At 38.5% G+C, this 27,730-nt stretch overlaps 1 pseudogene; it reads left to right on the top strand.

Moving 5' to 3' along the window:
* The first annotated feature begins 15,350 nt into the window (after positions 1-15,350).
* LOC132238882 (pro-glucagon-like) lies at positions 15,351-23,351 on the top strand (annotated as a pseudogene).
* The last annotated feature ends 4,379 nt before the right edge of the window (positions 23,352-27,730 follow it).

Below are 27,730 nucleotides of genomic sequence, written 5' to 3'. Positions count from 1 at the left end.
GTTTAAAGATTGATAGAAAATTTGACATTACAGTGAAAATGTCTAGATGCTTAAAACACAACTTTACTCCACTTAGAAGTATGGCTACAGGATTGTCTGCTTCTTTACAAAGCGTCGCATAGGTTATCAGCCATGCCTAGTGTTGGGTGAAGGCACTGGGATACTGGACATGGAATCAGATAATGGGACTTCCAGCTCTGCCCTATTCTAGCTATGTGATCTGAATCACTGGTCGAACCTCTCTGAGCTGTGGTTTCTCACCTAGAACATGGAGGTGATAATGGGTATGTACCACATAGGATGCTGAGAGTTTAAAATATAATTTATATTACATCTGTGAAAGCACAAAGCTCAGTGACACATTGCAGATTTATTGATTAGATGAAAATAATCCAAATCGCAAACTTAATTAATCATATCCTATTTGGGGTAGGAGCTGTCTTTAATATTCACTAATTATTTCCATGCATTGCATTAAATAGGTTCTCCCAATCATATGCATGTTAAAACAGAGCTTGGGGAAAATCTTTACGATACACTTACATGCAGCAGGATTAAGTTTATGGTTTAAATGTTAGTGATTAGAAAACAAAATAGAAATGAAATATAGTTTCCATTTGGATTACACATAGTTGGAAACTTAAAACTACAGTGTTAGATTGTAGATACTATTTATTAGTATTTATCCGTATTTTGGGTATTGTTTTCAAGTCTCAGTACCACATTTAATACAGCATATGAAAAGCATGTCAAAATTAATTTTTTTTGTCTCTAAAATCTTGGTCTATACATCTAAGATTGGGAGTTATCCTTGCAATGGTATTTTCCCATCTCATTTTACACCGTGCCTTTTTCTTACAAGTCACATTCTCTTTTCATCAGTACATCTGCCCAAAACACTGTTCTACTTGACAGCTCTATCCCCCGCTCGCCTCCGAGCTCCTAACAAGGCATACCTCTGGGAATCGCAAAGTGCCATGTGTAAAATCTCTCAGTGAGATGTACAGGTTTCCCATGTGATCATAGGGATTTCTCAAATCCAAGTTTTAGAGCAAATCTACCACAACTGATAAGCACAGTATTTTCACATTAGTATATTTATGTTGTGCTAATGTACTTAAACAGTATGTGCATCCATTGAGAATTTTTCTACAAATTTCTTAATAGCATTCTCTTAACTTTGAAGAGAGATACCTCACATATCTGATTGGCACCGGCTGTAGAGAACAACATGGATGCATCTCGAACTGCCTATGCTAAGATAAAACCAAACATAAAGGCTACACATTCCATGAATCTATTTATATGATATATTGGAAAGAAAAAAGTATAGGGATGGAACCAAGTCAGTGACTGCCAGGGAACAGCAGGAGTAGCTGACTACAAAGTGGGGTGAGGGGTGTTTAGACATGATGGAAAAATCTTGACTGTGATAGTGATGACAAACTGTATACATTTGTCAAACTATATACCTAAAAAGAGTCACTTCCAGTGTGTAAATATAATTGAAGACACCTGACCTTAAATATATAAATGGCTAAAGAGAAGGTACCTGTATTTTTAGAGAGTTGTATATTGTCTCCTTCCAGAGAAGTTTTTTCAATAACGTGCTATGTGTATATTTTTCACCCATTTCTATTTCCAGCCCAAATGTGTGACACCCAGACCACTTTCAATGGATAAAGACTACATTAATATACATAATTTATTTAGTGAATTTAGCAGCTTTAGCATGAAATAATACGTATCTGACAATTATAAGTATTATGAAATGTTATTAATTATAAGAACATTATTAAATGAAACTCTTGCCCTGGTAGTATGCCAAATGCTTGAATTTTATTTCGTTTTCCACAAGTGCATTAAAGGAGGTATTCCAGGATAATCAGTTAAATAAAATCTATTTGCTTTAGTTAAAGTAAGTATATTCAGTTTTCTACAAAACAGTAATATACCTTAATAAACAATTATGACAGAACAAATCACAAAGATTATGGAAATCTGATATAAATAATGAAATGTGGGGGCAAATTGAATACCTTCTTTTAAATATCTCCTCCTAGTGTAAAAGTTACTGATGTATTTGATATTGGAATATAAATAAAGCTATAAATGTTTCTTATTTTCATACTCAATGAATTTCAAATCATGTCTTTGCTGCTAACTTTTTTGTTCTGTGTAATTCTCAGATTCTGGGTAATCCAAATTAAATAGGAAACTGGGGACATGTAGATCTGTAATTACAAACGTATTACTCATCAGAGGCCCCCCAAATGGTAACAACACATAAAGTGCTCTTGTTGATCTCAAGTGTTAAATGAATTCAAAATAACCCAAGAAGTGTGTTGGCATCAAAGTCAATTGCATTTGTATTTTTAAGTCCCTATTTTAAGTTTAATACAGCAAAGTCATGTAGTGTAGACAGAGGTACAATTATTGGCTCCAAGAGATATTTTACTGCTGGGATTAAGGCCAAATTCTAATCTAGATCCGGGCACATGGGCTTCAGCTGCTCCTAGCTTCCTCCTGGAGAAGAGGGTGGTGATATGATCCAGGGAGGTCAAAATGACCTTTAAAATGCCTCAGGCAATATGGTTTTCTCATTAGCATTCTCTGCTAATCTCTGCAAGTTGCTACACTCCTTCCGTGTCAGTTTTTCCAGCTAGAAAATATAATGTAAAGAATGAAAATGAACACGCTTTTCTGGTATTATCCACCAGCTTGATTTAGAAGCTCCTTTTTACTTTATCAGGACAAACATTATTGATTATGGGGTAATCAGATCCACTGATAAAACAATACTAAAATGCTACACACACACACACACACACACACACACAAACTTAGATTGAATCAATTGTGAGAGAGAAAACTAATTATTTAAATATTGAAAAATGTTTCTTTTCCAGATATGTGCCAATCTTGATGCATTTACTACTAAAACAGTGAAAGAAAACATCTGTCAACTTAAAGACCAAATAAAAGAGCCATGCAAAATGTTTGTCATTGCAGATGACACCAGAGAAGTATGTGTTTAAAATGTCATTTTAATTGATTGCTGATATCATACTCAATTGAAAGATGCAAAGATTGTTGTATATTGACCTCCAGAATAATATCATTTTAAATTTTTAGCAAAAAGTTAGTTTTATATTTGTTTATTGAGGTTAGGCAATAAAGCACTGCTGTGATTTTTTTCCCATCCTTCTTTTAGTTTTCCAGTTTACAGAGAGTAGCTCAGTAATTGATTGACTAATATGAGCCATGGCAGTGGGGGCGGGGGGTGAGCTTAAGGAAGGTGACATAGCTAAACTAAAGGGATTATACCATAGTTTGTTTTATCTTTTTTTTTTTTCTTTCTTGATGAATTCCAGGATTGGTTTTCTGACATTCCACAGAGGCATTTTGTTGCTACCAGATTACAGTGGGCAATGATCCTGGGAATCCTATCTAATTTGCATATTTACTTTCTTAGGAAAACACTGACATGGCAAAGAAGTGAAATACTTACTTTGTGCTTTTTAGATGCTATGACCAGTGCATATGTCAATACTTTTGTAAAATTTATGAAGCATGATAAATTTTACCTATATGTACTTGATAATAAGTGTAATTATTGAAAATATGCCTCATAAGGATATTAGGATTAAGTGTGTTTTAATTCTGAAGAGTACTTACCTTTTCCAGCTGAGCTAGCACATTTGATATACTTTATTTCCCTTCACTTTTGTATTATGATTTTTTTTATTGTCTAAAGTCTTACATATGTGTCCTTTTTCTCCAATTGACCCCCAGCCATCCCCACCCTGGGCAACCCCACTGCCCCAGTGTCTGTGTCGATTTTCCCTTCACTTTTGTTATTCAGTTTTACTTGATAAGTTTAATTGCACTTTTCTACTTACAACATTCTTAGGACATTTTTATTTATTTATTTTTAGGGAAATGGTCTGGTATTAAATTGCTGGGTGTGACTTAGGATATATGTATATATATATTTAAAAATCTGCCAACTAATTTTTAACTCTTTGAAATATAACACACATAAGAAAGTAGAAATTTTAAGTGTCTAATATAGACTGAATTTTTATAAACAGAACACACTTGTGTAACCAAAATCCAGATCAAGACACAGAACATGGCCAGCACCCCGGAAACTTGTCATTCTCCCCTCTAGTCACTATGCCCCAAGGATAACTACTATCCTGACTTTTAACACCAAGGATGGATTTTGACTGATTTTGAACTTTTTACGAATGAAATCATACAATAAACAATTTTCTGTGTCTAGCTTTTTCTGAACCTCTCTTCACTTTTAATTCTGGTATAATGCTGAAACCAGTTTTTCCAAGAGAAATGTTTCTTAAATTGGATTGCAGGCTTTCTAAATAATTGTGTCATTAGTATAATGTTTTTAAAATTAGTATTAGCTTCCAATATTATCACTCATTAATTTTATTTTGTAAAATTTTAAAAAATATTGATTTCAGAGTAAAAGGGAGAGGGAGAGACAGAAACATCAATGATGAGAGAGAATCATTGATTGGCTGCCTCCTGCATGCTCCACACTGGGGATTGAGCCCACAACCCAGGCATGTGCTCTTGACCGGAACTGAGCCAAGGACCCTTCAGTCTGCAGGCCAGTGCTCTATCCACTGAGCAAAACCAGTTAGGGCTTTTTTATAAAATTTTTAAAAGGGAAATTCCAGACGTGGTACAGAGTGTTGTGGATGTGTTTTGAGATAGAGACTCTTAAAAGAAAAACCAATTAAAACAATGTACGAAGTGGTGATCAGAGATTAACTTACTACTTTGCCTAGACAAAGAATCTGAATCAAATTTATTATAACACTAGGGGCCCGGTGCACTAATTCGTACACGTGTAGGGTCCATAGGCCTGGCCGGCAATTGGAGCCTGCTGGCCTGGGGGAGGGATAGGGGAAGGACCCTGGGCCTATTGGGGCCTGCCGCCGGGGGGGAGGGATGAAGCACAGGAGCTTGGTCACTGGCCCTGAGGAGGGAGCCGATCATTGGGCGCAGAAGGAATGGATGTTAGATGCCAAGGCAGGCACCCCACCACCGTGTGGTTCCCCACCTCACCCCTCCTCCCTCCCTTGCGACCATGCTACTATTGCCATGGGCAGGTGGTGAGCCAATCGGGGCCTGCCAGCCATAGGGGAGGGACACAGCATGGGAAGTTGGCTGCCAGCCCCAAGGAGGGAGCTGCTCCTCAGCCCCTCTGGGAAAGGAGCCACACACGCTCAGTTCCCCATCCCAGCCCTGGGCCAAAGGCCTCAGCGGGGCAGGGGAGGAGACAACGGTCACTGGGCCAGGTGCAGAAGGAATGGATGCCAATGCTGTTGGACAACTATAGGAGATTGGCTGTGAGAGTGCACTGATCACCAGGGGGCAGCTTCTGCATTGAGTGTCTATCCCCTGGTGCTTTTATATATATTCTAGGGGCCTGGTACACAAAATCCATGCACTGGGGGGGGGGTGGTCCCTCAGACCAGCCTGCCCCCTCTCACATACTGGGAGCCCTCAGGGATGTCCTACTGATGGCTTAGGCCTGCTCCCTGCTCCCCTTGGAGAGCGGGCATAAGCTGCAGTTTGGCCTTCCTTTGTGGGAGGCGACCAGGCTGATTAGGGAAAGGCACCAACCCCATCACCCCGCTGTTGCAGCCACTGCCAGTCACCACAACCACCAAGGTGTTTTCATTAACATGGACTCCCTTCACCATGAAAAAATGACAACTTTCTTTAGGCATCTTCAAGATGTGTCTTTCGTAGGATATGACATTTCTTTATTTCTTTTTTATCCTCACCTGAGGATATGTTTCCATTGATTTTTAGAGAATGTGGAAGAGAAAGGGAAAGACAGAGAAACATAAAAGTGAGAGGAACACTTTGATTGGTTTCCTCCTGCATGAGCACTGACCTGGGCCCCAGCCAGGGAAGAGCCTGCAACCTAGGTACATGTCCTTGGTCAGAATTGAACCCAGACCCTGTGGTAGGCAGGCCGAGACATTATCTACTGAGTCAAACTGGCTAGGGCAGGATATGATATTTCTTAGCCCCTCTGCAGCAGACCTTTGTGTTTTTCTCCAGGAGTGAGGTGGAAAAACCCTACATTACCTTCTTGGATTCTTATTACCCAAGTTACTAAGAATATTACCAGTGGCATACAGGGAGTTTAGCCAATGAAGGGTCAGAAAAGGTGTTTCCTCTGTAGTTCACACCAAACCCCAGCTCGGCCCCTGCCCAGGCCTAAGGCCTTAGGCCAATTGGTAGGCTTGGGCAGGGGACCCCCAGCCCCATGAGATTGCCAGCTCCACCCCTGCCCGGACCTCAGGCCTCTGGCTGGGCCATTAGGCCTGGGCAGGGGCCCCCCAGCCTGCTCTGATAGTAGGTTCCACCCCTGCCCCAGGCCAGAGGAGCGTTAGGCCTTAGCAGGGGACCCCCAGCCCGCTCCAATCGCAGGCTCCACCCATGCCCAGGCCTCAGGCCTCTGGCCAGGGCATTAGGCCTGAACAGGGGACCCCCAGCCTGCTCCGATAGCCTACCCAGGCCTCAGGCTTATGGTTGGGGTGATTGGCCAGGGAAGGGGACCCCCAGCCCCATGGGATCGCAGGCTCTGCCCCTACCCAGGCATCAGGCTTCTGGCGGGGTGTTAGGCCTGGGCAGGGGACCTCCAGTCCCCTCCGATTGCCTGCCCAGGCCTAAGACCTCTGGCCAGGGCCTTAGGCCTGGTCAAGGGACCCCCAGCCACTCTGATCGCAGGCTCTGCCCCTGACCTGGCCTCAGGCTTCTGGCTGGGATGATTGCCTGCTCTGCCTCTCAGAGTGGAGTCTGGTGCTGCCCTCCCCACATTCCCGGTCCCCGATCTGCGGCCCGGATCCCACAGGCAGTGGCTGGCGCTGCCCGTCACACCTGCAGTATGCAAATTTAACGGTCATCTTTGTTGGGTTAATTTGCATACTCTTCTGATTGGCTGGTGGGCATAGTGAAGGTATGGTCAATTAGCATCTTTGTCTTTTATTAATGTAGCCTGGTGCACAAAATTTGTGCACATTAAAAGGGAATTAATTGCCCTAACTAGTTTGACTCAGTGGATAGAGCATTGGCCTGAAGAATCAAGGGTCCCAGGTTCAATTCTGGTCAAGGGCATGTACCTTGGCTGCAGGCACACCACTAGTGGGGAGTGTGCAAGAGGCAGCTGATCAATGTTTCTCTCTCATCAATGTTTCTAACTCTCTATCCCTCTCCCTTCCTCTCTGTAAAAAATCAATAAAATAATTTTTTTAAAAAGGGAATTAATTAGCAGAGATATTGTAATATTGCTATTTGCCCTTTCTCTATAATAGAAGTGAGAGATATGAAAGGAAATTAGTAAAATGTATGTCAAAATAATATATAAGTTTATTAATAAATAAACAGTAACAAAAGGATATAACAACAGAGGCATGATATAAAAACAACAGAAACAGGAAAACAATGAAAACATGATATAAAAACAACAGTGATGCAAACAATGACTGATAAAGTGATTAAACTTATTCTAATATCTCCCTGTACACCACATTAAGAGTGAAAACACTTTCAGAGTGCTTTACTAATTTCCCTTGTGATGAAGTATTTAGAACTTTAACTGTAACATCACATGCTCTTCAAACTCGAGAGAAAACAACATATAACTGACCATGTGTGAAACCAGGTTCAGGTAGGATTATGCCTACTTTGTCTAGAGTTTGTCCTTGTGATTTATCAATAATCATCACAAATGCTGGCATCATGGGAACCCACCATCGAATCAATTTAAATGGGAGGCCAGTGTCAGATGGGGACAAATTAATTCTTGGAATCAGAGCAGCCTCTCCCTCTGCAGATCCTGTTAATACTTCAGCTTCAATAATGTTAGGTCATAATCTTTTGGTAATAAATCTGGTACCATTACAAAGACCCCCTTTACTATTGAGATTTCTCAATAGCATGATGATTGCACCCACTTTCAATTTTAATTTATGACACGGCATTCCTTAAGGAGTAATACTATTAAGAAATTTGATGGGAAAATTTTCCTTTTCAACATCATCTGTGGCATCAATGGAATCATCACTCAAATATGTGTGAAAATCTCCATCAAGTATATCCAAATTTTCTTCATTTAATTTATGAACATGCTCATTTTTGGACAAAGAATTGCACGTTTAGATATACTTTTAATATTATCTATACAGTAGTTCTCAACCTTGGCTGCACATTAGAATCACCTGGGAATCTTTTTAAAGTCCTGATTCCTGGGCCTCATCCTCCGGTAATTGTTTCTTTGTTATGGGGTGGGGCCACAACATCAGTAACAAAGAAACAGAATTAAAACTTTATTGTGGGGAGCCACAACACTGTTTTGGACAGGTTTGACCCTTGGACTGATGAGAGGGCACAGTCCTCTCATTGCCACTTGCAAGTCCCAGCTTGGAGGGCAGAGCCCTCCCAGCACAATTATAGCCAATGTAAGCTTGAACCTATGGTATGAACATGTGACCGCATGTGCCTGAGTGATGTAGGCTTGATAGAGTTCAGGTGCATGTAGTTGAGTAGGATTGAAACCCAGGAGAATGTTGTAAACATCTTGGTCACGCCCTTACTTTGCCTCATAGCATCTGCTATAAAATAAAGGCATGGCTGTGGGTGTGGTTTCTGTCTCTCAGAGAAGCATGTCCCACCAAGACCCAGCTTTCATTCTCTTGTCTGTCTTTTCTAAGCCTTTCAACTGGCCCCACTCACATTCAACCCTGGCCATACTGGTGCGAGGCACACTTTAGAAAGAGTAGCAACTTGTTTCCTCTGGGGAAACACTTTATTTGAGGGCACTGATATTCACCAGAAAGGGGAGAATTATCTTTGTATTTCTAAAGCTATTTGGTATCACAAATCATTAGTTGATTCCCACATTTAACCTCATAAGAGCTCATTATTTAAAATGAAAAAAATCAAGATGTGACTTATTTAACTCACTTGCTCAAGCAAGATGACATTCAGTAATTAATAGACCAGATGTTTAAATCTGTTTCCAAAAGCTTCGTGTAGGAGAATCCCACAAACCAGACCATTTGCCCTTACTTAATTTTCCCCTCCTGACTTACTTTGAAGATGCAAATTAAGTTCAACAACTTATTATTTATATTTATACATCTTCAAGATGATTTTTATTTTTTGCAAAAGGCCAAGGGAATTTACTACTGATTTAAACATCTAACAATTACTTTTAGATCAATAACTTTTAGTTTTAACTGTCATTTTTCATATCCTACTTGAGATGCAAAACACCCTTAATATTCAGAATGAAAAGTCTGTCTAGCCCCTGCTTGTTGTTTAGTCAACTGATTATTTTCCAAAGGACCGGTGATGGGGGGAAATGAGGGTCCCCTGCCCAGGCCTGACGCCTCTGTCAGCGGCGTCAGGCCTGGGCAAGGGGCCGATCCAGCGATTGGAGGGTGATGGGGGTCAACGCCTGAGGGCTCCCAGTATGTGAGAGGGGGCAGGCTGAGCTGAGGGACACTCCCCCCACCCCAACACACACACACCCAGTGCACAAATTTCGTGCACCGGGCCCCTAGTATATATATAATTGATTTTACTTCTTTCTGCATATATATATATATATTTTCTTGGGTAATAAAACCACGAATAAAATAGTAGACTTTATTCTTTATTTGACATAGACTTTAAAAATCATAACAGATGATAATGTGAGTCAGTTGTTGTTTTTTGACCTATTAAAGTGAGATAGTACTTGTGAGTCTTTTTGCATCTGAATTGCTATAATTTTAAAAGTCATTAGCTCAATAATTAATGCAAATATACAGACTTAATTGTATTTCTTTTGGAATTTCCCTGTATTTACTAGCTTACCGCCACTTTCAGGCATATGTGTATCAGAACAATATCTATTTGAAACAAAGACCAGAAAACCCACCTTTCCAAATAACATATAATGGAAAATAAAATAAAATATTTAATGGAATCCAAGGCTGGGTTTATGAAGGTAAGCTGTATTCTTCTCGTTGTGTCAGGCTTTTAATTGAAAATCTGAAAGGAGATCAAATCACAAATTCTCCTCTTGCACAAGGAGTGAAAGTGATTTTAGGAAGTAGCACAATGTCCTTTCCTCCCCATTGTTTTTATTGGCCAGGGGACACTGCCATGGATGGACCCAGTGGGTCCCTATGTGACAGAGATGGATGAGTGCTATGCTGCTGAGATGAATGGTGGCATTTCTGAAAGCTGTTATCTGTGCTATGAACAGGATGTGCATGTTCTGAAAGAACAAAATCTTATCAGAGTGGTAGAGTTTATTTTTAATGAGCACCATAAAATGGTAGCAACAATTTATATTCCAAGAAGTTTATGGTCCTTAAATGCTGTGTTAGTTCATTTTCTCAGGTTTGTTTTTTCTTAGAAAGAAATATTTTTTCCAAAACTAAACAACTGTTTATATTATTTTTCAGGAAAATATCCTTAATTTGTTATACTTCTGTGAATTTTGTCCTCTTTCTAGGTTCTGTAAGATCCAGGAAATAACTGGACTTTAAAAGGTTTTCTGATCCTTACTTATTATTAAATAAATATAGAGCATAACTGTGTTTTTTTTAAATAATATTCCCAGGAGAGAAAGTCAACATGCAATGTTTATGTTACTCTGTAGCATAATTACAGTTTCCTTGTTTTGGCTATTTTAGGTGACTGTAAGAACCAGAAGTTGCCCCAAAGGGGAAAATTAATTCTCCTTAATATGTTTATTATTTATTTTAAAATTACATTTCGGATTAATGTCAAATCCTAAGAAGACTGTTTGATAAAGGGTGTAAGGCTAAACTATTCCACTAAACCCAGATTATTTATCTTTTCAAAACCAAAGTAGGACATGTATCACATCTACATTTAATAAATTATTTTGGACAATAATGGTTATATACAATGTATTTAAAATATTTATAATGATTTTAAGAGTAAGCTCCAATTATAATTAATATACTAGTATTTATTTTTCAGAGGAAACACTTGCTACAAAATATGTTTTCTGGTCGTCTCCAAGTGGAAAGTTTTTGGCATATGCAGAGTTTAATGACACAGAAATTCCAGTGATTGCCTATTCCTAGTATGGTGATGAGCAATATCCTAGGACAATAAATATTCCATACCCAAAGGTATGTTGAATACTTTTAGCAGATGCTTCTATTTCCCTGGTGTCAAAATGAGCAACCAATACAATGAAAACAGGTGGGATCAACAAGTTTGGAGAGCTTCTTATCCTTGTGCATTGTGAAGCAAACATTGCACTGTGATCTATTATTTATGTGGATATCTGTTGCTTTGGACTTCTGGTTATGCTGGATGCAGTCGTCTTTGCTAAATTCTACTGCAGGAGCTTTGAAAAACATATGGTCTGGATCAGTGATGGCAAACCTATGACATGTGTGTCAGAGGTGACACGCAAACTCATTTTTTGGTTGATTTTTCTTTGTTAAATGGCATTTAAATATATAAAATAAAGATCAAAAATATAAGTCTTTGTTTTACTATGGTTGCAAAGATCAAAAAATTTCTATATGTGACACGGCACCAGAGTTTATGTTAGGGTTTTTCAAAATGCTGACATGCCTAGCTCAAAAGGTTCTCCATCACTGGTCTAGATCATGGAGGAAAACAAGCTTAAATTAAATTTAATTTTTTCATATTTCATGCTCTGAATTCAGGGTAAAGTTCTGTTTTGCAGTTCCTTCTTGAATTCTCATGGAAATGCAGGCTTGAATGTGGAACACAAATGTTGAACTTGATGTTCCTGTCAGGTAGAAGCAACCATGAGTTATGCTCTTTTCTGGACATAAAAGGTAGCTTAAATTTGTGAGCCTTGAGTGAATTACACTAGGTGTGAGCCCAAAGACTTTTGCATAAATGTTCTAGAAGTCTTAGTGTACGTACTTTTCATTCATTCCCACGTCTGGAGAGACCTGTATGTGCAGTTGGAGAATGGCCAGGTCTCAGTGGAGAACAGCTAAGGAAAATGAACATGAAAAAACCTCACACACCATGATTTTGTGCGGTGAGGTACTGAGCAGGACCAGCTACATAATTTGGAGCCCAGGTACAAAACCAAATAATGGAACCCTGGTTCAAATCATTAATATTTCAAGATAGTAAGAGTACAGCATTAAACCAAGCATGGAGCCCTTGTAAGCATGTGTCCCCATACAATGGTACCGTTCATAAGCCCATGGATGCTGTCCACGCTCCAAAGCATCATAATAAAAAAAATATTTCAATAATTACCATATTTTATCTAATATTGTGTGAATTTTTGCACTCTATTCCAGGTATTAATTGTGTTTTATATTAACTATATCAAATTAAATTGACCTTTCATTTTCTGCGGTCAAACATATACTGGCTCAGAACACCAGGCACCCCCCTTGTAGCCTGATAGGAAAACTATAGGTGACATCAATCAGAACTTCCCTACCTCCAGACAAGCTTTTTAACACTAGTCATAACTATAAGGCCACTACTTTTCTTGACTCTCATCTAAATAAATTACTGCCATGATGGGAATTGGAGGCTGGTGTTGGGACAATATTGGAAGATCTATACATTCAAAATGCACTTGATGTTTGTCTTAATTTCTCATAATGCAATGTCCGTAAGAGCTTGATTTTCCCTTCCTAGAGCCGTGCGCTATATAGTGGGGTTCTTAATGCTTCTGTATTCTCACAATGCTTATGGTGTGAAGCACCCCAAGAATCAGTGTTGGTGGGCTGGAGATGAAGCCAGAGGAAATTTCCTGGAAGAATTTGGGATCGTCACTTCTGAAATCATAGAAAGCACGTGGGGTGGAGGGAAAGAGACAAGTTTTAGTGAGATATTGGGAGAGGACATTTACTGAGATGCCAGATGTTGTGGTGGCTTAATATCTTATATCTTATATCTTTACATCATCTGCAGAGCTCCCTTCTTAGGACTGCTCCCTAAACAAGTAGCACCTGAAAAGGAAAGAAAAACAAAGACACAGAAAGAGAGAGGCAAAGAAACATCTTCCCACATGGGCAAGGAAGAAAAAGTAGAACTGAAAGCCAAACAATAAACTGTAGCCAATATACCCATGAGGATCAGGGCAAGAGGGAAGCACAATTTGATCATATGTTCAACTAAATCACACTCTGACGCCATTACTGCATTGATGTGTTCTTCCAGGTGGCCCTGAGTGTCACTGTTCTCTGCTCTTTTGCCCCCCCTGCTGGCAGTGCCAAGAGGCAGTCCTCAGGTCAAAACTGCAGAAAGCACCAGGGAGGCGGTGGAGAAATGAGATGGTGTTTTATGCAGCTGTGCTTCACAAACCTTAATATGCATATGAATTGCCTGGAATCTTGGGAAAATGCAGGTTCTTATTCAGTTAGTCTGGGCTTGGCCCAGAGTCTACATTTCAATCAGGTGATTCTGGTCCATAGACTATGCTTTGAATAGCACCGCCTTCTATCATTGGGAATCACCAGCATTGAAACCCCTTCCTGAGGTTTTCCAATTTCATGTAGAATTAATCCCAAAGGCATGTAAGTAGTTCTCTACCCAATAGTGGATCCAATCCACAACTGGAGAGTTTGAGTGCATTGGAAATGTTCCTCCAGTTGAATCAGTGATTTACTTCTGTACAAGTCATCAGGTTCATCACACTGCTGATGATATTAGAAGATTGAAACCTAGTTAGAAAATGCCGTGATGGGTTTCTCACATAGAATTAGATTTTTCTTTCAGAAGGGTCGTTGAAGAGACCCTCTCATTCTAGAGTTCCAGAAGCTGAGGCACAGAGCGATGTGTGACGGGACCCCAGATACACAGAATGTTGACAGCAGCCAGAGTAAAATCTAATTACACTTACACAGTCCTCATGCTGTCTGTCCAGTCCCTTCTTACATTTCTCTTTGTCTTAAGTGATCAGGCTAATATCTGCTAAATCCTATAGATCATTAAAGTCCTAAGTGGCAGATGATGAAGCTCAAAAAATACATATGATAGCATGCATTGTATCTTGTCCTTTTGTAAATTAGTGTCCAGCTCTCTTATCAGTAGAATTAGCCTTTAAATATCCATTAGAAGGAAAAAGTAATACTAAACTCTGTCTTATTGGCATCCCCTATCTTGGATGTTTAATCCTCATTTGGCTTTATCCTTCTTCTGGACTCCAATTTATTGAAATAGAACAGTTTAGGTTCGAATGGATATTCTTTAAAATTGCCCCCAAATACAAATTAATTCCATATAGTGTGGATGAGAAGATTACTAACCATGTTTCAAGTGAGTGATGTATTTATCTGCAGAGATGAAAGGATTATATTCAGATAAATTCATAACTAAGTAGCAAAATGGAAAGACTAGTAAGACCCTTAATTGAGGCCATCCTCAAAGAAAGGTTAGACATAAAATAAGTAATTTCACATCCACAGCATCAAAGTTCACTTCAGAGTGAAGCATAGTAACCTCCATCTTGGGTAAAAACTGCCCTTTAAATTTTTAAGCCTGATATTCTGGCTTCTGTAAACATTTGCTTGTTTAAATAATAAGGTAGTTAGCCTAAGTGACTCCATTTTGATCTCTGTTTCCAGACTAAGACTTGGAAACTCACATAAACCACCCCATTTTGTTGCCAGCCCCCTTGTGCTTCTACAAAGGCTATTCTCCTGAGCCTGAGAACCAGAGCCCCAAAATGCTTTCCCTTGACTCAGTGGCTCCAGGAACTGAAGGTATAGATAACCTTTAGAGATAGGTAACTTTGCTCAATTTGGCTTCGATACAAACTGCTTTCACAAGTTGGTTCCACATTCCAACATCTAGCAGGATGTGGTTTTTGCCTTTATAAGCTTGCTGCTGTACTCACTCGTGACTTCGAGATTTGGAGAGAGCTAATGCCCCCTTGTAGCCGCCAGCTTTTGAATTGAAGACTCCTTGATTTGATTCCGTGACTAAAGCGGCCTGTGTTCCACTCGCGGGGTACATTACAACAAGAGTTCCTCAGCAATTTTCATACCTGATTGGTGAGTGAAAGGTGAACTCCCCAACTGACCTTTCCATTCCCCAGGAATTAAAAATAAAGCATGAGAGAAAATGAAGTTTCTTGGCCTCTGAGATCCCACCCAGTGCAAGGGTAGAAAGAGATGAGCGAAGGGAGTGGGCGAGTTAAAGCGTTTGTAACAAAAGTCCATTACTTACAGAGGAGAAATTTATATTGTCAGCGTAATATCTGTGGGGCTAAACAGCGCTAGAGAGTATATGAAAGCAGTGTGCTTTGGTGCAGAAGTGCAGAGCTCAGGACCCAGCTCATCTCCAGTTCCAAAGAGGCCTCGCTCTCTCTCCACCTGCTCTATTCTATGCCTGATATCAGAAGGTAAGATTCCTATTGAGTGATCGTAAGACTGTCTATTCAGATTTGGGTATAGGTAAGTATTTTTAAGGGGATAAATTATGAATTCAAATGTTGTTCTTTCATCTTATACTTTTTACTAATAATACACAGGGTAGAATTGACTTGAAAAAAGTGATACAATATATTTTTACATAAACGTCAACACAGTGAAGCCGCAAAATGAGTCGGAAAACTAATTCAATAAAAAGATATGAAGTTGAAAGAAAAACAAAGATTCAAATCAATGAACTTGATATAAGACTTAACTGTTATGAGAACTGTGTTTTTAAAATAATGGGTAACATTTTAAGTATATAAATATTTTCCTTAGATTTGATTACCGTGTCTATTACTTTGAATAGAAGGCCCCTTTTACAATCAGCAGAAATGTGTCCATTAGAGAGGCTGTAATAGCAATTGCTCCTTACCAGTGAAAATTTATCATTTTCTAAAAGAGAAGAATCAACATCATCTTTCAAATATTCAAATTTCTGATAACTCTATCAAAAACTCAAAGTCCATGAAATCAGCTTTTTGTAAATGAGACAGCACATTTGGTGCAGTCAACTAATCAATTATTGGGAATTCTTTGAATGGAGCTGAGAGAAACCTCCAATTAATAATTGTTCACTATGTATTCAGGACCAATAGGAATAAATAAAATGTCTAAAATGCCCACAATATGAAATATAATGTTAGTAAATCTCTATAGAAACAAAATCAGATGCTCTAAAATACCTATTTAAGCCCTTAGGGACAAAGAATGATTTTACAAAGATTGTCAATGGAGTAAATGATCAAGTGGCCTGTTTTCCTACACATACCAAAGACCTATGAGAGGAAATGAGCTGATGAGTTTTAAAAAGTATGCATTTGACCTACAACACCAATACATTTAGAGATATTAGATAATGCCACCTTGCTTATGTCTAAGATTAATTTTCTAAAAGTCTTTCTACAAGGAGAATGCTATTGTTCCCATATTTTCCCTTTAAATTTGAGTGGAAAAGTGTGTTTTTTACAAAACTACACATTCTTTCCTTAGGCAATCTGAAGGATGTGGAGGGGAGTAACTGGAAATTCTTCTATTATTGAATAAGATTGAGAATCTAAAATAATATAAACATTTGCTTCCTCAGTAGTGGCATTCAAACAATTAAACTTATTCTCAAAGTTTTTCACAATTCTATAAACTTACAAATGAACAAATAAAATTTTAAAAAGCATTTTCTCTTTCAGTAAAACTCAACTCACTGCCTATAGAAATCTTGGATCATTCACTCTGTTTCCCCCTCCAATGGCTCCCATAGCAGCAGAACAGCACATGCTTTAAATCTCCCTCCATATAGAATATAGTGAAGATTTTGTAAAACCTTTAGGGACTTTGCATAGAAGAAATTATTTGGGACTAATTTGTTTTTGCAACAGTGGTGTAATTCTAAAAGAAATCTTTGCTTTTTTTAATTCTGGAAGGCATGAATTTATAATTGAGATGTATAATCAGAAGACACTACCTACATATATGATAACGTTTCCAAAGTTTACCGACAAGATCAACCGAAGCATAGCAAAATACCAAATTAGTAATTTCATCTTGATGAATGAAGAAGGGATAATATGTAATTACTATTATGTTGCTTTGTTTAACTAACTACTTAATCTAAAGAGACTTAATATTTCAAAGAATAAAATACCACTGCTGGTATTCCAGTCTCCATGTTTTAGTGTCAAAGCTAGACAGCAAATATGGCTAGGATGTTAAAGAAAAGATTGATACTTTGAAATGATAATATTGGTAAAATCTTTATTTCAAACCAAATGCCATTTGCTAAAAATACTCATTCTAATTACTTATGGATAAACATAATCGAACTTGGATTAAATCCCCACATCTCATGGAAACATGGTGGGACTTGAGTAGCAGAGAGAAGTCCATGGCAAATGCTGGACTTGAGGCTTCTATTCAGAAAATAGAGGAGCTTGACCTGTGGGGATCTTCTGCTCCAAATTCATTTTAGTTCCCTCCTTACACGCTGCCTCATCATGCCTTTGGCATCCTGTGGCTTCATGGGGCATCTGCTTGTGGTACAAGGACAGGCAACCAGGTGTATCCCACAACTAGGCCAAGGGTGTCACAAGCAGTGAATGAGATGTTCCAGACCAAGTCCAATTATAAAATAACCTGGGGACTTCTGAACCTTCAGAAATAGGCATTGATTTTCATTATGACTGTGATCTCTTGAGTTTCTTACTTGTTCAAGTTGCCAGAAGCATTAGTTCCTGTTGCAAATTGCTTGTCTTTAAAACAAATTTTCCCTTTAATTTAGAACAGGTCAAAGCACCCTAAAATACCTCAAATCTATTGGCCACTTTATAATTACAAAGTCGAGACCAAGTTATACTATTTAAAACATAAATGAATAATACATCTGAACCGACAGCTGGCATGCCAAGTTGTAGCCCAAGGTCGCTTTAAGATGGTTGAAATGCAGTATAATGTAAATGCTTGAAAGTGAAGGACTATTAATTCAAAGCCAGATTGATAGTGAAGGGGGTGGCATTATGGATAAGGTGACATTCAGGCTAACCATATGTAGCATATCATTTACAGTGGGTATCTTGAATGTTTATCATAGACATTTTTAATTCAAAATCTGAAATTGAGCCTTCTAATTATTAACAGAAATGTCCTACATTAATGAAAAACCTTAAAGGTGGCACACATTTTTTAAATCATTTTTTTCCACCAAAAAAAAAATCTGGGGGAAAATATAATCTACTTTTTAAAATATACTCAAAATAAAATAGATTTTCTTTTTTTATAATATTTACTTTATCGTAATTAAATGAATTGAGCCTGACGTGTTTAAATATGGTTGCCTTTCTCCCTCCCCAACCTCTCCCAGTCTCTGTGCACCAACAGGCAGCAAACATGAAAAGCATTTACTTTGTGGCTGGATTATTTGTGATGCTGGTCCAAGGCAGCTGGCAGCGTTCCCTTCAGGACACAGAGGAGAAGTCCAGGTATTCACTCTTAGACTTAAACTAACAAGTACGATGGTTATAATATAGTCTGTGAAAACTATAATTTGTGAAGAGGTCTCAGTAACTGAGAGTAAATACGCTGTACAATTTTAAAAAGTTTAAAATATCATTGTGAAAAAGTTGTTTCTGGAGTATAGATCAGTATGTTGTTTCGAAACCAAAGGAGTAGGCTATGTTGGAAAATGTGTTACATGGGAAATTATAGCTTGTTGAAATCTTCAGCTGACCCTATCTATCCATTTACTACTCACACACTGCATAGTAGATTATTTTAATTATTCACACCAACTTTTTCTTTTTTTATTCCTTTTTAAAAAATAACACTGTTTCTTATTAATTGTAAAAGTCATACATGCTCATGATATAAAATATGCACAAAATGCCAGGTATTTACTGTATTTAGAATATATCTCAGATCATTATACAGCTTCATATTATGCCTTTTATCTTAGCATTGTATTGTTAGCTCTTTCATATAGCATTACAAATATCTATTAAATATATGATATTTAATAGCTGCATACTATTTCATCTCATAAGTGTATAATATTTATTTAGCTATTCCTCTTCTATTGAACACTTGAGTTCTTACATTTTCCTACAAAGAATGCTGCAAATAACTTTTCTTCCTAGATTTTTTTACTCTTTCCTGAGGCTATATTTTTGGTACTAAAATTACCGTGTCAAAGGGTTTGAATAAGTTTAAGTCTTTTATAATATCTTGCCTGCTTGCTTTCCAGAAAAGTCATACACATGCACACTCCGCTCAGCCTTATAGAAATACTCCTTTCATAATACCTTCCCCCATATTAAATCTTTGCTATTTTGACAGGTGAGAATAGTATCTCAATTTTATTTCTGACTATTAATACTATTGAATATTTCTCCATATTTGCCATGGCAGACAACTGTTGATTACCGGCATGTGGATTATCCACTACACAGTTTGAAATTAGCAAGTGGGATTTTTCTTGGCATCATTTAAATTTTTAATTGTCTTTCACTTTCATCATCAGCCATCATGTAACCAGGTAATGGAGCTATATTTGTATATTGACACATGCAAACAAAATTCAGAACACAGATCAGCTGCCCAAATGATTTGGGATTCTTCACTCTTTTAAAATAGTCAAGTCATTGCTCTCTTCTATCAGTACTAGCAGAGTCATAAGTACATTAATTACTTTTAAAAAACTATTTATTTAATCTTATTTCAGTAAAGAGGAAGCCAGTTAAAAATCTGCTCCCAGGATTTAGAATCAGAGTGCATTCAACTCTAACAAAACTCTAAGATTCCCTTGGCAAACAAGGTGTCCCTCATATCAACTGAAATGCTCAAGGCACCTGCCTTTCAATTTCCTGTGGTCTTGTGTTTTCAAGGTGCTTCTTGAGTGAGTCCACTCAAGAAGAGACTTAGTTGCACCAATCACTGTTCTTCACAGCTTGTACCCAGCTCCCCATGCAGTCTCGCTCACTGATCTGCATCAGATACATAAAGAGAAGCGCAACTTTGAAGACGAAGAAAGGATCCTCAGTGAGTTCGAAGAGTTTCTGCAAAACGAATGTGTCCAGGATTTCGTGTTTTGGTTGCTGGACGAAAAAAAGTGAGAGTCTAAACCTAGCCCCAAATTTGCACACAAGTGTATTACTTAAATATGTCTAAAATATTTCCTGACTTTCATTATGTTATTTTGCTCATCAAATAGGGTGTAAAAGCTCTTTCAGGTTTGATGATTTCAAGGTTGGTGATGCTATCCTTCATATTATGCCTCTGAAAGTCCCACTTCTAACCCTGAAAATACCTTACCCACCCTGTAATGAAACATAGATTTTAAATCATTTTCCCCACTGTGGTCTTAGCAATATTTACTCTCTTACCCATTTTTTATTAGAATTGAAAGCTGAATTTTTTAGACATGAACGGTTAGGAATCTATTCTTTGGCTAAAAGATAAGAGCAAATTCAACATTCCCTTGTAGGGTTCAAACTCATGACTGTAATCACATTTAAAGTAACCCCTAGCCAAGTTAATCGTGGTAAGGAATGGAAACAGATGCAGTCATTTTCTTGTGGAATACAGTCCAAGATACACATTTAAATCATAGCCTAGCTGCACCGCATAACGAGAGAGGAAGGCAAATAAGAGCACAAGCCCTTCGTGAGGCACACATTTTAATGTTGGGTTTTCGTGGACAGTGTTGGGTTTTACGGTGCATGTAGGCTACGGAGGGAAATCTTTCACAGGGTTTCACAGAGAGGGTGGAATTTCACAATTTCTTTGTAGAGTGGCCCACAGGGGAAGGGAGTTGTGTATCCAAAGTAGCTGAAGGAATCTAAATATCAGTATAAGGACATAGATTTGCCTGGAGAGAAAGAGAGAGAAAAAGAGAGAGAGAGAGAGAGAGAGAGAGAGAGAGAGACAGAGACTATGGGTCAGCTGGAAGAATTGGAGAGACAGAGTGGTTTACCAAAAGTTCTTCAAGTGGAGGGCATGACAGGAAAGATATGGTCATAGTCAGAGCAGACTCTGGGAGAAGTCCCTGTTAGTGACTACAGACATGGCCATTGGTAAAATAAGAGAAATTTGAAAGAAAACAATTATCCTCATTTCTGGAAAGGGAATGCTACAATTTGGTAATCTAATGTAAATTCATCCTCATTCTCAGGCAGTTTCCGTTGTGTGTTTAAGATGAAACCTTCCAGGGGTAATAGATGCAGGAGGGCAGCTGGTCAACCACCTACACAGATCACATTTGAGGATGATATGGGGTCATCATCTTAGCTTTCCTCACTGCTGTCCCATCACATGTTTCCTTTCATCCATTATCACGTGGTTCTTTTGATGACATTTTGAGATGGTCCCTAGCTTTCTCTTGAGTCACTTAACTATATCTGATCCCGTAAGAATTAACAAACAGCTGCCCTGTCTGCAAGCTGTGTAGCACATTGGAGAGTCCACATACACTGAGGCGGAAGTAAATGCAACAGTAAAAATCAATGGCACGGACAAGCAGAAGAGGTGGAAATGTGTGTGCTGAGTGGGCCAATGCTCCCCTTAACTGCTATTATCTCTCGCCCACCAACCAACTGTTCAGATACTTCATGTAGTTTCAGGACGAGTCTCCTAACTACCCTCATCTCATAAATCTCCCTCAGTCTCTTCAACCCCAAGCTGCCACTACTTAAAGGTGAGAACCATATTGCTAAAGAGACAGATCTTCAATATAACGTTCACATTTCTATCAGGATTGGCATTGCCAAACGTCATGCTGAATTTTAGAGACACGCTGAAGGGACCTTTACCAGTGATTTAAGTTCTTATTTGGAAGGCCAAGCTGCCAAGGAATTCATTGCTTGGCTAGTGAAAGGCCTAGGAAGGCAAGGGTTAAGTCTGTACTCTCTTATTTAACTTTATTTTTGATTTTTGCATGATGTTGAAAACTTACACTACAGTTATCTGTTTATTGATTTGAGTTATAGAAGCTATTAGTATATTCTCACAAAGTAAGGAAATAACTCCTATTGGTGGGAGACAATCTATAAGAGTTTAATATGTTTTATCTGTAGTAGCAAGTATTAATGATAGAGTCAGACAGGTGGTATTTTTTATCCCACATTAGAGTTGTGTTATAATGAGGCGATTCATTTGTCAATCCAAGACACTTTTGAGAATAGGGTGCTATTGAGAACTACATCAGGATGATAAGCTTAAACTAGAAAAACTAGGGATGAGGAAAAATGAAATAATGCTGAAAACTTAAAGTTTGACTTTAAGTGTTTACATATGGGATCAACATATATTTGTGTTACTGTTTAGCTAATATTCTGATAAAGACTGAAAGGTATTAAACTTAAGATGTCTAATGAAATGACACTGAAAATATAAATATGTGCAAACATCCATATATTTAACAATATCCCCATTTTTATGTGACTGTCATATAAATAGCCATTAAAGTTTCACAGCTGAAAATAAGACTAAGCCCCTTTAGGTACCTTCTTGGATCTTACCACAACCAAACAGACCCCTGAACCGTCTCATTTTCTCTTGACCGTTTTGATTGACATTTGAATTATGAGAAGCAGGAAATTCATGTTCAACTCAAATTTTTTTGTGAAATTTAAAGCAAGCTTACTGAGACTTGGAGAAATCATAAGACAAAAGTTATTGTATTACTATTTAGGTAATAACCTGATATTGCCACTTCTTTTTTAAACATTGATGACCCAATTTACAAAATCAGTGGTAAAATAGTCGCTTATACTTGAGGATATTTTATGATACTTTAAAGGGGCACCAAAAATGCTGCTAATTAAACTAATAAAAAAAGAAAATCTAATATAAAGTTTAATCCCTTAATACTGCACTTTGCAAAGCTGTTCTAATAACCACTAGTTTTACATTTTTCTGAATTTTAAACAGACTGATAGTCTCAATAATAACTTCTGTGTTGCCAATATACTAAAATCTCTGGAGCAGCTGGACCACTGCAGAAGGCATGAAGTTTTACAGGCTGGGTTTCCCGTCCTGCTCTGCTCTTCACTACCTCCAGATTGTCCATTCGGACATACACCAGTACATGCAGGTTCCCTCAGTCGGCCCTCTGTAAATATGACGTCCTGTTTTCTCAGTGACCCGCACATGTTACCAGTGATATGCAATCAGAAAGCATGTATTTAAAGCATTTAACCAAATACCGATTTTTATCCCCCTTGTCCTCAGCGCCCTAGATGAGCTTCCTGAAATGGTCCTCCGCAGACATGTCGATAGCTCTTTCTCTGATGAAATGAACGCAGGAATCTTGCGACCCATGTCTTCATAAACTGGCTGCTGCAAAACAAAATTACCGACAGGTGATTGCATTTTAGTGCATTCTGAAAACCATCAAAACTTTCATAAACAGCGACAGGTTGTTCCTTGTGTGAGGAGGGGAGTCTTTGCTCTCTTGGTAGATAAGCAAAAGTATGACTCATTTAAGAATACATCATTATATTTGTTTTAGATAATTACACATTTACTCATTCACCCACTTACTCCAAAAATATTTCCTGAGTGTCAATTAAGGGACAGGGCATTAGGAACACAGATAAGAATAAAACATGAAAATATACATCATTCGCGTGATAATGTGACATTCTATATTGCTATGTATTTTGAATTTTTAGCACAAATAAATTTGGTATTATATACTTAATGTAATAAGGATAGTAATAAAAATCTAAACACCAAAAGTAACCACTTACCTTGATGGCTTAATATAACTATTTATATACCTTGAACGGGGAACTTTAGGATGTCATCTTTGAGTGCAAATATTTGTAAAGTTCAAAAGACTATGGGATTCATAAGGCTAAAAGATCAATAAACAACTTTTACCAAAATAAATCTTTAAAATATTTCCCAGATAATTTAACTACATCATCTGAGTATGATAGCTCTGTTATATGACTGTCTTTTTCTTTTATCTTTAGGAAGTAAGTATGTCACTACTCAAGATCATCTTCATAACACCATCTTCCAGCCACATGGGATGTTTGAAATTTTAAGTTCTGTAAATTTAAGAGGTGTCTTCTGAAGCCATGTTGCTTTGCATGCCAATGAATAATTTGTCTTTTAAGCTTGTGTTGCCAAAAGAGTAAAAATGGAATAAGCCATTATCAAACTATTGCTAAAATAGAAGCTTTAAAATATAAAAGTGCAAAACCTTATTTTCTTCTTATGTTGGATGAAGTACCCTAACCTGCTTATAGTTAGCAATGAAATTCTTTTTCTATGATATAATTTGTACATGCAAATTATTCCAATCACAGCATCTCTGCATTAAAATAAGGATTGGGCTGGTAGCCACAGTGGTGGAACTGGAAAGAAAACTTTCTTCTTGAAACTTTTGTCATAAAAATGCTCATCTTTCAATATATCAAAGACATACTTAAATAAAACCTTCAAGCATCTTTACTGTTGTGTGTTTTTGCTTCTTCATGCCCCCACTCCTTCCAAACATCGATTCTTCCTGAGCCTGAAGTCCACAACCCAACTCTGGCACCCAGGCATTGCGTCATGTGGTTAACATTTTGAGCCAACTCATGATATTTTATATAAATGTATTGTTTTCTGGCTTCTCTTGAAAGATTAGGACGTCGGGCAACATTAGACCCACAAAACAAATCTCTTCTGGAGAAGAATACCAGCTGCCTCCTTTTGAAGAGTCACAGCTCATAATTGTGCCCCCTACACACACACAGACACACAGAGACACAGCCACACACACACACACACACACACACACACACACACACACACACACACACACACACAAACTGCATACTTATATGCGCTCATATACCCACAACCATGTAATATACACAGAAGGCACTTTCCCCTGACCCACTTTATCCCACTTTATTTACACATCTCGTTGCCTGGAACCTGCTGACATTTAAGTAACCATCATGCCCTGTACCCTATCTCCCCATTCTGCGTTGTCCAGTATCTTGGGCCAGTCTGATGTCGATTGCCATGCCAGACACTTTTGGTTTTTACATACAGCATTGTGAACTCCATTCCTCTCTTTTTTATTGAATTACTAGAGGCCCAATACACAAAATTATTACAAGGAGCTCAGCCCCCGCCACAGCTGTGGCTTCATCTAGAAGGTCATCCAGAAGGCCGTCTGGTCTAATTAGCATATTAGGCTTTTATTATTAGAGATAATCAACATATAACATTGTGTAAGATGTACAATGACCAAATTTTATACATTTATTTATTGCAATATGATTACCACCTTAGTTTTAGCAAACCTTCTATCAGGTCACATAATGATTATTTCTTCAGGGCATGAGAACATTTAAGATCTAGTCTTCTAGCAAATTTTAAGTAAATAATACAGTGCCGGGGTCCAACCCCAGCAGGTCCAGGAGTCCCCAAAGGCGTAGACGGAGTCGGCGAAGAAGGAATGACACGGAGACAGCGTTCAGTTGATCAGCAGCCTAGCCAGGATCTCCAGCCAAGTTCTGGTCTCGATCTCCAGAGAGGTTCTGCTTCGGATCTCCAGCCAGGTTCTGTAGCCATGTTCCCTCACTAGGTTCTCCAGCCAGATTCTGTCCAGGTTCTCCAGCCAGGTTCAGTCACCAGGTTCTAGTCAGGTTCTCTTGGCAATTTCTGTAGTCAGGTTCAGTCCAGGATCTTTTGCCATGTTCTCTCCAGCGAAGTCCTTCTGTCTCTAGAGAACGTTCTGTGTAGGTTCTGTGCCTCGGTTCTGTCTCTCTTGGTCCTGTCTTCTAAGTCCTGTCTCCTAAGTTCTGTGTCTTGCTGTCTAGTTACATCTGTATTTATACCAGTTGATTCAATCCTATCAATCTCTATTACAAAGGTTAGGGCGTTTCTTATCTCCATTCCAGGGAGTAAAGATTATGTAGCTTAAGCATGATTGTTCATAGTTAAAGTGATTAATTACCCGCCTGGCACTTAGTTGAGGGGTTTTATTCCCTCCCTAACTTCAGGGGAAAATCCCTACCTGGGGATTCAACCTTTCTCGGAGAGGTGACCTTGGTTAAAACACAGCGCCAAGAAGGTGAGCAAACATATTAAGAACCGTATGCCATATATGCCAGGTCCCTTGAAACAGCAAGGATGGACCGGCTCCCAGCAATACAGTATTGTGGATTTTAATCACTATGCTCTGCATTAGATGGCAGAATTTACTCATCTTCTAGTTGCAAGTTTATACCCTTTAAGAATGTCTCCCCAATTCCCCCACGCTTAGTCCCTGGTAACCACCATTCTACTCTCTTTTTCTATGCATTTGGCTTTTTAGATTTCACATATAAGTGATATTATACAATATTAGTTATTCTCTGTCTGGCTTATCTCACTAGGCATAATACCCTCAAAGTTCATTCATGATGTTGGTAAATGGCAGAATTTCCTTCTTTCTCAGGGCTGAGCTGACAGAGCAAACCAACAGAAAAATCCATAAGATCTGATAAACTCAATCAACTAAATACACTTACATTTATAGTATATTGCACCTAGGAATAATAAAATTAATATTTTAAGTACACTTTAAATGTTTACCAAGATTGACATATGCTGGATCAAAAATCAATAAATTTCAATTATTAAAATTATTTAGAGTATGATCTTTGACCCAGTGTAATTAAGCTAAAAACTGAAAAAGAAAAAAAAAGATACCTTACATATTCACAACTGCTTGAAACTATGCAATGACTTCTATATAACCCATGGGTCAAAGAAGAGATCATAGTAAAATAAAATTAAATACTTTCAAATTCTATGATAATGAAGTTATAATAAATACAAATTGGAGATACAACTAAAGCAGTGCTTAAGGGTAAAAGATAGCTTTAAATACATTTGTTAGAAAAGAAGAAATTAGAAAAACAATAGCTTAACTTTTTCCTCAAAAAACTGAAAAAAAAGAACTTCAACTCTCAAACAGTAAACTAGAGGAAATGAAAAACAAGAAAATAATGAAATACACAAAAATTGGCAATAAAAATGAAGAAAGCCAAAAGTTTGTTCTCTGACCAGATTAGTAAAATTAACAAGATCCTAGCAAGACTAGGCAAGAAAAAGAAAAGAGAGAAAAAGTTACCAGTATCCTATATAATAAAATAGTAATATGCAAATCAACCGAATGGCAGAATGACCAGTTGGCAGGGGTGGGACCAGCGAGCAGGCTCAGCCAGGCCAGCCAAGGTGCATGCCAGCGGGCAGAGGGAGGGAATGGCCTTGAAGGGGGGAGGAGGGCTGCAACCAGCGGCAATGGCAGAAGAGCAATAGGGGGGCCAGCTCCATCCTCTGATAGGCCCAACTGGTCACTTCCCGCAGAGGGAGGCTGGGCGGCAATGTCAGGGTGATGGGGCGGCACCATCCCCTGATTGCCTGTCCAGTCACCTCCTGCAGAGGGAGGCCAGAAATCTGTAGGACATCCCCTGAGGACTCCCAGACTGTGAGAGGGCGCAGGCAAAACTGAGGGTCCCCCCACCCCAAATTTTCGTGCACTGGGCCTCTAATCCTATCTAATAAAAGAGAAACATGGTAATTGGCTTACGACCACTACCCTTCCCATTGGCTAATCAGCAAGATATGCAAAATTACTGCCAGCCAAGATGGCGGCCGGCAGCCAGGCAGCTTGAAACTAACATGAGGCTTGCTTGCTTCAGTGATGGAGGAAACCAACGTTCCCTGCCTGCTGTGCCGGCCTCTGAGCC

Source organism: Myotis daubentonii, chromosome 7 (assembly GCF_963259705.1).
Source record: "Myotis daubentonii chromosome 7, mMyoDau2.1, whole genome shotgun sequence".
NCBI lineage: Eukaryota > Metazoa > Chordata > Mammalia > Chiroptera > Vespertilionidae > Myotis > Myotis daubentonii.
The sequence above is the reverse complement of the archived record's forward strand: the minus strand, read 5'-3'. Positions and strand labels throughout refer to the sequence as shown.